At 40.2% G+C, this 11429-nt stretch overlaps 1 pseudogene; it reads right to left on the reverse strand.

Moving 5' to 3' along the window:
* Nucleotides 1–7469: 7469 nt before the first annotated feature.
* Nucleotides 7470–9989, reverse strand: LOC101963975 (T-cell surface glycoprotein CD1a-like; annotated as a pseudogene).
* Between the last annotated feature and the right edge of the window lie 1440 nt (nucleotides 9990–11429).

The raw sequence follows: 11429 nt of genomic DNA on the forward strand, positions 1-11429 counted from the left end.
TCAGCCATGCAGGGCATCCCAGCAACTCTAGGGTCATCCAGGACAAATTTCTTTATCACTAAATCCACTTTTCAATTTCTCTTCTTGGATCATTGCTGCTTAGTCTACCAGCATGCTTGTGTTCTTCCTAACATGCAGCATGTTGCTCCCCTGCACACCACCACAACTCCTAAATTTCTCCTTCCACACCCAGCTGTCCCCAGAACTCAGATGTGAGGTGCCCACACCACTGTGCCCTCTGACTTCCCACCTCACCAACAGCAACCTCAATTTCCCTCCCAGAGAAACCCACATGCCAGTTATGACTTCCTGCCTGCACTGGCTCCTCCTTTCCCCTCCCACACTTCCTCTGGTTTGTCTCCCCTTGCTGCCTCCCTGCATGTGGCCTGTGTGGTTGTGGAACTAAAAAGTAGTGTGAAAGGAGCTTCAGGCTGACAGTCAGGGTGACCTCCTGATGGGACACCAGCTTTGAATTGCAAAGACCTTGTGGTTACTCTGTTCAGTGTCCTTAGATGTAAAAGGACTAAAGAGAATAAAAAAAAAACAAGAGAAATATCCCAGGACATTGACAGAGACAATGATATTCTGATTAAAACTCCTCAAATTATACAAAACAACAGCAAAAATTGACAAATAAAATAACATCACATTGAAAAGCTTTTTTAACAGCAAATAAAGCAATCAACAAAGTGAAGAGACAATGTACAGAATGGGAGAAAATGCTTGTCACTTATGTATCTCATGGAGGGTTAATATTAAGAGCTATAGTAAAAAAATGGTAAAAAAAAAATGTCAAAAATGGCAACAAAATAGACTTGTAGACCAATGGTACAGAATAGAAGACACAGAGACAAACCCACATAAATATGGTTAGGTCATACTAGACAAAGGTGCCAAAAACATTCACTGGAGAAAAGATAGCCTATTCAACAAATGGCATTGGCAAAACTGAAAATCTATATGTAACAAAATGAAATTAAACTTCTCTCTTTCACCCTGCACAAACCTCAACTAGAAGTGGATCAAAGACTTAGGCACTAGAACAGAGACCTGCAAGTAATAGAAGAAAAAAATAGACTTAAATCTTCACCATGTCAACCTAGAATCAGACTTCCTTAACAAGATTCCTAAAGAACAAGAAGTAAAATCAAGAATCAATAAATGGGATGGATTCAAATTAAAAAGCTTTTTCTCAGCAAAAGAAACAATCAATAACATGAGGAGAGAGCCTACAGATTGGGAGAAAATCTTCACCACATGCACCCCTGATAAAGCATTAATTTCTAGGATATATATAAATCAGTCAAAAACTTAATACCAAAAAAAACAACAACAACAAATAACCCAAACAATAAATGGGCTAAGAAACTGAACAGACACTTCACAAAAGAAGAAATATAATTGATCAACAAACATATGAAAAAATGTTCAGCATTTCTAGCAATTAGAGAAAAGCGAATCGAAACTACACTAAGATTCCATCTCACTCATGTCAGAATGCTAATTGTCAAAGAATACAGGCAACAATAAATGTTGAAGAGGATGTGGGGAAATAGGTACACTCATATATTGCTGGTGAGACTGCAAATTAGTGAAACCCCTATGGAAAGCAGTATGGAGATTTGTCAGAAAACTTGGAATGGAACCACCATTGGATCCAGCTATCCCACTCCTCAGTTTATACCCAAAGGACTTAAAATCAGCATACTATATTGATACAGCCATGTCAATGTTTATAGGAGCTCAATTCACAATACCTAAACTATGGAACCAATCTAGGTGCCCTTCAATAGATAAATGGATAAAGAAAAAATGGTGTCTATAAACATGGAATATTACTCATCCATAAATAAGAATGAAATTATGGTATTTGCCAGTAAATGGAGGGAGTTGGAGAATATCATGGAAAGTTAAATTAGGCAACCTCAAAGAAATAAAGGCAGAATGTTTTCTCTAATAATCAGATGCTAATTCACAATAAGGCAGGGGGCACTGGAGAAGAGTACTGTTACCTTAGATTAGGTAGAAAGAAGTGAAGGGAGGAGAAGAAAAGGGATGTGGGGATAGGAAAGATAGTAGTATAAAACAGATATTATTACTGTATGTATATGTGTGACTACATGACCAATATGATTCTACAACATGTACACTCAGAAAAATGAGAAGTTACATACCATCTATGTATGATATATCCAAGTGCATAAATGTATTCTACTGTCATGTATAACTAAATAAAACAAACGAAAAATTTGAAAAAAGAGTACATATAAAACTAAGAGAAAAAAGTATTCCACTTTAAAATGGTCAGTGATCTAAAAAGGCACTTCTCAAATTAAAAAAAATGGCCAATAAATAAATTAAGAACTACTCACTAATAATGAGCCATGAGGGAAATGTAAATCAAAACTATAATGAGAAATTTTCTCACCCCACTTATAATGACTGTGTGAGTGCAGTGGCACACTCCCTTAATCCCTGACTCAGAAAGGAGAAGTTCAAGTTGAACACCAATCTGGGCAATTTATCAGGACTTGTCTCAAAATAAAATTTAAAAAAATAACTGGAGATATAAATTAGTGGTGAAATTCCCCTGGGTTCAATCCCCAGAATCAAATAAATAAATAAATAAATAACCTACCAGAGCTGGTGAGAATAAGGAACTCCCACACACTGCTGGTGAGAGTGTAAATTAGTGCAGTCACCATGGAGAACAGTGTAGTATGGAGTTTCCACAAACAAACTGAAAATAGATCTACCACATGATTCAGCCATTTCACTTCTGGGTGTTCATCAAAAGGAAAGCAAATCATCTTGCAAAAAAGAAAGCTAGACAGTCATGTTAATGCAAAAATTTTCACAAGAGCTAAGATATAAAATTGGCCTAGGTACCATCAACAGATGGATGGAATTATAATCTATAGATACACAATGGACTATTATTAGACCATAAAGAAAGTACTTCTATTTGCAGCAAAATGGATGGTTCTGGAGGACCTTCTATGAGACGAAAAAAGTCCATTCACTGAAAGACAAATAGTGCATATTTCCTCTCATACATAAAAGTTAAAAAGATTCAACCTGAATATAGAATAGTAGTTAACAGTAGTTATGAAGGAAGGAGGACTTGAATAAAGGAAAAGGAGATTGGATCCTTGAATGCTAAATGCATATGTAGAAATTCCACACCAAACACCATTAATATGTGCAGTTAGTATGTGTTAATAAGTAAAAATAAAATGTGAAAGAGAGAAATTTAAAAAAAAATCATCTCTGGCCCAGAAATCTCATTTCCATGTATATTCCCAAGAGAAACAAATGCTTATGTTCATACAGATATGCACAAAGAGGTGATCCCAGCTATTTGGATGGCTGAGGCAGGAGGATCACAAGTTTCTGGCCACGCTGAGCAACTTAGAAAGACCCTATCTCAAAATAAAATTTAAAAATAAAAGGGGATGTGGCTCAGAAATATTGTATAACTAGGTTAAATCTGCAGTACCATCACAAAGGGGGAAAGAGAAATGAACAAAAAATTGAAAAGCAGTATTGTTCAAAATAGCTAAAATCTGGCAACAATTGAAATATCCATTTATAGCAGAATATTGTACAATAATGTGAAATAATACTACATACAAAAAAAGTTTGAAGTACTGCTATGAGACAACATTAAAAAATGCCACAGAAATAATATTCAGCAAAACATGTATTCCACTTGAAAGTGGGCAAGACATATCATAGTACTTATCATTAAGATTCCAGAATGTGAGGTTCAAAAAACTGAATTGAAAACTAGTCTAGGTTGTTAGAGATCAGAAAATTGGTTGCCTTTAAGAGGTTACTAACTAAAAAAAAAATAAGCAATGAGGGAAACTTCTAAGTGCTGAAAATATTCTTTTTTTTTTAAGAGAGAGTGAGAGAGGAGAGAGAGAGAGAGAATTTTTAGTATTTATTTTTTAGTTCTCGGCAGACACAACATCTTTGTTGGTATGTGGTGCTGAGGATTGAACCCGGGCCGCACACATGCCAGGCGAGCGCGCTACCGCTTGAGCCACATCCCCAGCCCTGAAAATATTCTTTATAAGAATAGTGGATCAAGCTTGGGTTTTTTTCACAGTGGAGATCCTAAAACAAAAAAGGAGAAAACCAAAGTAGTCTATATTGGCATTGGGAGCTTTAAACATAAAACTTTATTCGGGGACATGATAACAAGAACCATGAGTGGGACACTAGGAAGGGTAAAACAGGAAAGGAGGGAAGTCCAATACATGATGTTATCAAACTTGTCACTGCTACAAAAAAAACTGAGATCTGATCTTGTTGGGGGCTTCTGATTCTCCACATTGATTTTGTCTCTGAATATCTACCGGAGAAATGAGAAAAGTACATACTCATGACCTCCCATCCATTAATTGTCAAGGATTGTCCACGGGGTGTTACACACTGACACTTGTAGATCTGAGCATTGACAAATGCTAAGCAGCTTCTCTCAGGAGTCTCAGTCAAACTGCAGGAAAAGTCTAGGGACAAAGGCACAGAGGATGTGACATGAAACTCAAGTGAGCCTCTGCCACAATTGCTTCAGTAGAATTGTACAGAGGTGTCTGCTACTGTCATGTTATGTTGTCACACATGTACACAAAATTCAAAAATCAATCTTTTTTGTTTATTCCTAAGAAAGTCTCAATATCTACAGCCTTAGCCTTGGTTAACTGTTTAGCTCTCCACATGACCTAGTTGACTAGTGTCAGCAGGTGTTTAAAGAGAAAATTTGCTGTTTCACTCTGTTTTAAATTGAGATTCTGGTGCCTGATGTAGAATGCTCACCTGCAGTGACAGCTGTTTGTCTGTTGGAAATAATATTTTGCCCACTACTTTAAGATAACAGGCAAACTCAGTTTGATACTTTTAAGTAAAATGTATTCGTGTAGGGAGCTTTGTAGATGAAGCTTGGCTGTAAATGGAGGAGTTTGTCTGCATCTGGGCTATTCCCCCCTAAATTCCCCCAGTTATGGTCAGCTTTAAATAAGATCTACACACTGCATTTGTAATCTAATCAAACCTAATTTCATTTGGAACTATTCTAAGTGAATATATTTGCCATACAAATAGTAAAAGCTAGATGTGTGATGACTGAAGGAAGGACAAGTGAATGCAAGAATAAATTTTTCAGGAGGAAATCCATGAGACAATTTTTTACAGGTGTTATATCACCTGCACCTTGTCTGTCTAAATGTTCCCCTTTTGCTGGGTTCCCTCTTCTCAGTTGCCTAAGCAAATTTAGGCTAAGTCCCTTTCCCTGAATTAATTTCAAGTAAGTCCTTCCAGGAAGATAAGAACAAAAGAAACAATGAAAATAATAAACTGCAGAATCAAATTGGGTAAATAAAATTTTCAAGATCAGAACACAGTGATGATCTTTTTTCCATCCAATACTTTATACTCAATATGCACCTGCTGCATAATAAGTGTATAGTAGGTGCCTAAGAACTGTTTATTGCATCACTTTATGGATTTTAAAGTAACTGAAGTCTGTCATGAATGTCTTAACTCTCATTGTCAGTTGGGGTCAATTTCTGAATTTCTCACTTGTCTACCCATGAAAACTTTTATCACTTCAAATTAAGTATTCACAGTGCTTTTGCAGTCATTCATAGATATGTACAGAGTGGTGCAAAATGGGAGTTAAATGAAGAACTTTCCTATGAAAGTTAAAAAAAAGTCTTCAGGTTTTACTTCTTACTATAGGATGAGCATCCTATGTGGTCTAGTGAGTGCCACATTTTTCATAGTTTGTGCTCTTTGTTACTGTTATTGTCAATTTAAATGGCCCCAAACACATCTCTAACATGCTGTCTAGTGTTCATAAACTGAAGAAGGCTGTGATGTGAATAACAGAGGAATAAAGTATTTTAGATCAGCTTTTGTTATGGTTATAATGCTGTTGTCTGAGAGTTCAATGCTAATGAACAATGCAATACCATGGAAAAAGAAAGATAAAATTGGTGATCAGTGGGTGAAGTTACTTTTTAAAGTGACAACTATAATTCTGTGATAACACTAGACAAACCACTAACTTTGGGGTTTCTTGAGGTAACAACAAATTTTTTTTTGATATGGTAGACAGCATTGTTGGAAGGTTGAAAGCCTAGAAAATATGGGATCACATTAATCAGGGACAGTAAATTGTTAAACACTTTTCTAATAATGCTTTTGTTCAAAGAAATACTGCAAGCAATGAATTACTTATAAGTATATATTTAATAAAATTCTTAAACAAAATACAAAAAACAAGGTTATGTATTCATTAGTTAACAAAAATATTGTGGAAAGAAACTCAAAGGTACCTACCCCTCTATTTACCCGAGGAGCATGGCTCAGTGCTCACTAACAGTGTTTGCAGCAGGAGCTGTAGAGAACTAACTGCTGAGAATGCACCTTACTCACCTGGACCTACTTCAATCCTAAGGGCAGCACTTTGTTCATTCTTGATTCCCTCTTCAGTGATGCATATGGGCCATATTTCAGGTATCACTATACTGAGGTGCCTCTCCTCTCAACCTTTAATATATCTGCGAATCACCTTATGATTTTGTTGAAATGAAAACTGGAATTCAGTAAGTCTGAGACCAGGCCACAGGGCCTACATTTCTACCAACACTCCAAAGTAATGAATCTGCTGCTTGACCATAAGTGACCCTGAATATGGAGGACCTTCATCCTTCCCTGCTCTTTTGGTTTAGAGCACTTGGAACAATAGTTTTATGCTAATATTTTCCTAAAATCAAATAACAGAAAAGGTAAGAGGCAAAACTATGTTTCTCCTCAGAGACTCAGAAAAAAAAAGCAGAACTAGGAATGCATGAAATCTCCTGGCAAAGCAAGACTTTAAACAAGAAGAGCATCAAATATTTCAACTACAACAAAGGTATAAAGAAGGCAGAGAATTAAAAATGTAAAACAAACAACAACAACAAAAAAAACACCTACAAATCTTACATAATCAACACAGGTTTTATTGATAACATGTTATATTCAGGCCAAAAATTTTACCAGGGATACAGATACTCAAAAAGTATGTGCTTTGCTCTCAAACTTTTAAAAGAAGAAACAAACCTACACACCTGCCACAGATGCTAGGCAGTGAGGGGCACAGTTGAAATCTGGGGAAGCTCAGATGGAGGGGAGATGGCTTCCCACTGTGGATCAAGGAAGGACCCCTGGAGGATGTGACAGCTGAAATGCATCTGATGATCCATTTTATCTAACCAGGCTGACACTGCTAACATCCTGTTCCATTCACAGAAGCCGGGTCAGAACAACAAATCCTGCAAGATTACATTGATCATATATTGGTAAATGATCACGGAGCAGAAATGAATTGCAAAGTTTTAACAAGGAGAGTAGAAGTGATGTCATCACCCTGTGGTGTTCAGGTGTAGACTGGGTCCTCACTTCAGAGGTCCAGAACTTCAGGGAGCTTCACAGTGGGTCCTAAGTGAACAAAACATAACAGAACTTCATAAGGTGGAGGTGAGAACTGAGGAGAAAATAGAAATGTGGCCAGGAGGAGAAGGAAAAGTGAGTAAAAAGTCAAAAAAGAAGGGAAGACCATTGGGGAGGAGGGATGAACAGAATAGATGGATACAAAGAACTCACCAGCGTTTTATAAACCAAAATCCAAGACCTGTCAGAAGAGCCAGGGCCACTATCACGGCAAAGAGGATCAAGCCCAGGGCACTCTGAGGTGCTGCAGATTCAAGTGGACACCAGATGATGTTTCAATCTGCATCTATAGAGCCCTTATTTTAAATTAAACCATTCTTTGAATCACATATTTTTCTTGTTTTGAGTCTGGAATTTGTGAATCCCAATTTTTTACCTGGTCCTCATGCTCTGCTAGAAGATATCCCCCATCTCCAGCCTGGGTCCCACCCTTACCTCCCCAGTAGAGGAGAGGACAAGGTCCTGCCCTCCTAGGCTGCTGTGCTTCACCCTGCAGGCCAGGCCAGCCGCCTCCCCAGCTGCCACATCCAGGGTTGCTCTGAGATACCACGTGCCATCAGCATTGGGCAGGATGTCACCTCTCTGAGTGCCCAGCTGCTCCTGCTCACCTCGCATCCACATCACCCACACGGGCTTTGGGTAGAAGCCAGACACATGGCACACCAGCAGCAGACGGCCAGGCCCAGGGCTGGGACCACTGGACAGCCAGGCCTCAGGCTTCACTGCAAACAACAGAAAGGACATCCAGACACAGACTGTAACAAAGATTTAGAAGTTTAGGACTCCCCATAAATCTACAGAGACACATGTATTCCACTCTGGAAAGGTCACACATTATCCTTTTCTCTTTTTATCCTGAATTTGACTTTAAAATTGAATGATTTTTGAAGATTGGGTACAAGACTGACCTTGTCGCTGGAGATGAGCCTTCCCTGCTTCTAGAAGACCCAAAGTGAAACGCGGGCAGGTGTCACTGAGGAGCCTATATAACCTCTGTGTGTAGGCTTCATTGAACTTGAGCAGTTTGCAGGCTTCCTGGGCCTTTTCTCCAACTTTTGGAGATGGTAATAATGTTTCATTCTGGAAGCTCATGAAGTCATGTCCTTGGATAGCTACCTGCTTGAAGCCTAGGCAGGACTTCCCAGAGTGCAGTTCACAGCCTGCTGTCACCTGCAGATCAAAGGGATCAGGGGAAGAAGAGTCATGAATTAGAGGAGAAAAGAAAGAAAATGGAGCAAATGGAATGAGTGGAGGCAAAAGAAAACACAAGCAGAAGGGAGTTTAGGGAGTTTAAGAGAAAGAACCCAAATGTGGTCTGATCAGAGGTTCACAGAAAGGCCACTGGTAGGAGCTGGAGGTGGAGGAAAAGATGGCGATATCAGGAGGGGAGGGAATTGTTTGAAAGTGACAGCGATGGTGTGGGGGAGAAAAGCCTTAATGTGAGAGAGCTGAGACCCTAACAAACCTGGGAGAATGTGTCCATGGTCACTCTGACAGTTTACACCAGGATGACTGAAGAGATTAAATGGGAGAGAAAATCACCCTTTAAGGAGTCACCCAACAAGTGAGGAAGCTGAAGGTACCTGATTGAAGATTGGGGAAAGGGTGGCCACAGGCTGCCTCTGAGGTGAGTCAGTAAAACACAGTCCTGCAGCCAATAAGAGAACAGTTATTAAGTGGTAAAAACAGAAGTTTTTACCTGGTTGTTTATTGTACGTGCCCAGAGTGTGATTGCAGTTTTATGCTGAAAAAAGTAGAATAAGTTTCAGAGCACAGAAGGCTGTTTCCCTGAGGAATAAAAGTTCCATGAGATGCCCCACCCTCATCCCTTTATTCTCCCCAACAATGAAAGGGAACTCACCTTTAAACATTAATTGAGAAACATAAAAGTCCTGATGTTCATTGAAGTATAACTGGAACAACCTTTCCACATCCATCAACTCCTTGTTACTGAAGTTGCCCCTGGACCAGGGATACAGGTAAATGATGGCATCAGAGCTGCTGTTCCATCTGTGAGTCTGCAGCTCCCCCAACCAGCCTGAGCCCACATGTACCCAGGAATGGTTGTGAAAGGACGATGTCTGCATGAGATGGTAGGAGATAGACTCCTCAAACCCTGTGGCAAAAGAATAGATAGAATGGGGAGAAATGTGACATTGGGAGACAGAGACTTGAGAAAGTAGGTGCCCCCATGGGAAGACTCAGAATCTGGAAAAGTGGAGAGCCACCGTTACCTTAGCTGACGTCTGCAGGCCACCAGGGTCCCATGCTCTACCAACAGCCTCCATGAGAGCACAGAGGGCTTGAGTAAGGACACACAGAATGGGGCCAGCTTGGCCCTCGTTCTCTCCAGGTGTGTGCAGGGGAAACTGCCATCAACACACACACACACACACACACACACAAACTGGTCAGTTGCCCCAGTTCTTACCACTGTCACCTCCTAGGAAGAGAGCAGCGATCAAGGGGAGTAGCAGGAACAGCATGGCCCTTGCAGATGCTACTTCTTTCTCTCATAGAAGTCGTCCTTTGATTTCTGTTCTAAATAAATCTACCACGGGGACCTCTCTTCTGACTTTCTTATTCAACCAAAAGGCAAAACTTTTCTGCCTGAAACAAACACAATCTGCTCCCTCCCCAAACCCTGATCACCTACTCTGTTTCCCATTTCCCCTGCTATTCTGACTCTCTGCCCAGTGTTCTAACTTCTCTCACTGTCACAATTTCCATCCTGGTCATCTTCCCCTAGTTCAACTGCTAAGGAACAAGTCACATGTGACTCTGAAAATTTCCTTACTACAAGGGGTACTTCTTCTATGGCTGGGTATGGAACCCAGGATCTTAAGCATTTTGTCTTATTATAATAACTTTGGATTATCCCCCCATGTGTCCTCTTTCCTGCCCCATCCCCCACTCCACCTCATTCATATCTCTGACATCACTGGTTACTTTATTTCCTTTTTCAGAAACCCCTGTGATTGTCCTCTGAAACAGTGTCGTCTACTGAGTCTGTGGATCCTGTATCCAGGGATGGCTCTCTGGAGCATGCAGCCACTTGAGTAATACACTAAAGTTCCATGATTAGCACCTTGAATTTCATAGTAATTTTATTTAATTAGTGTTTCATAGTGAAGTTCAAGGAACATTGCATGAGAGATCATAGGAGCCTCCCCAGCTTATGAAGGGTTCTTCCTCCCACAACCTCACCTGCATCCTCAACACTCCTCCACCTGCTCCCCACTGTCTGGGGCCTTGGCAACTCTATACTCTGCCTCTCCCCCTCCATCCCACCACCACAGCACTGACCATGTCTCACTGAAGGCCCCTTCTGTTATTAGCCCTGTCACTATCTCATGCCTTGCAGGCACAAACAGAGAATGGGACATACACCCAACAGTGTGTGGGCCAAATATAGGTGCAGCTACCCCATCCAGAGTCTGCACCAAGTAGTTTTGTAACTAGTCAGGGTGAGCCTCTTGCCCACTCTTGCTCCAAGTACCACATGCATCTCCACATAACTTAGTTCCAGTTTCTCAGTGGTTACCCATGTGCCAAGTGTTGGAGTAACCATTGAGGAAAGGGAGATTAACTTCCCCTTCAGTCCAGCAAACGCAAAGATCATTAGAACAACTAGGGAAGGAGGAACCAGGCAACCAGTGGGTGGGTTGCATGAAGTCAGGAAGTGGGGCCCCCAAGTGCCTAAGAGTTCCTGCGATCATCCTATGAGTATTCCTGTGCCCAAGGGTTGCAACATTAGGAAGCGAAATAAAGGCTCAGAGACATAACCTTCCATAGAAATGAAACAGTTTTGTACATTAGTACCTTTAACAGCACTCCCTGAAAGACTATCTTGAACACAAACCTGCTATGATCTGAATTTGTATGTCTTCCATAAATTCATATACTGGAATCCTAATCACCCATGT

Source organism: Ictidomys tridecemlineatus, chromosome 11 (genome assembly GCF_052094955.1).
Source record: "Ictidomys tridecemlineatus isolate mIctTri1 chromosome 11, mIctTri1.hap1, whole genome shotgun sequence".
In the NCBI taxonomy this organism is placed as follows: domain Eukaryota; kingdom Metazoa; phylum Chordata; class Mammalia; order Rodentia; family Sciuridae; genus Ictidomys; species Ictidomys tridecemlineatus.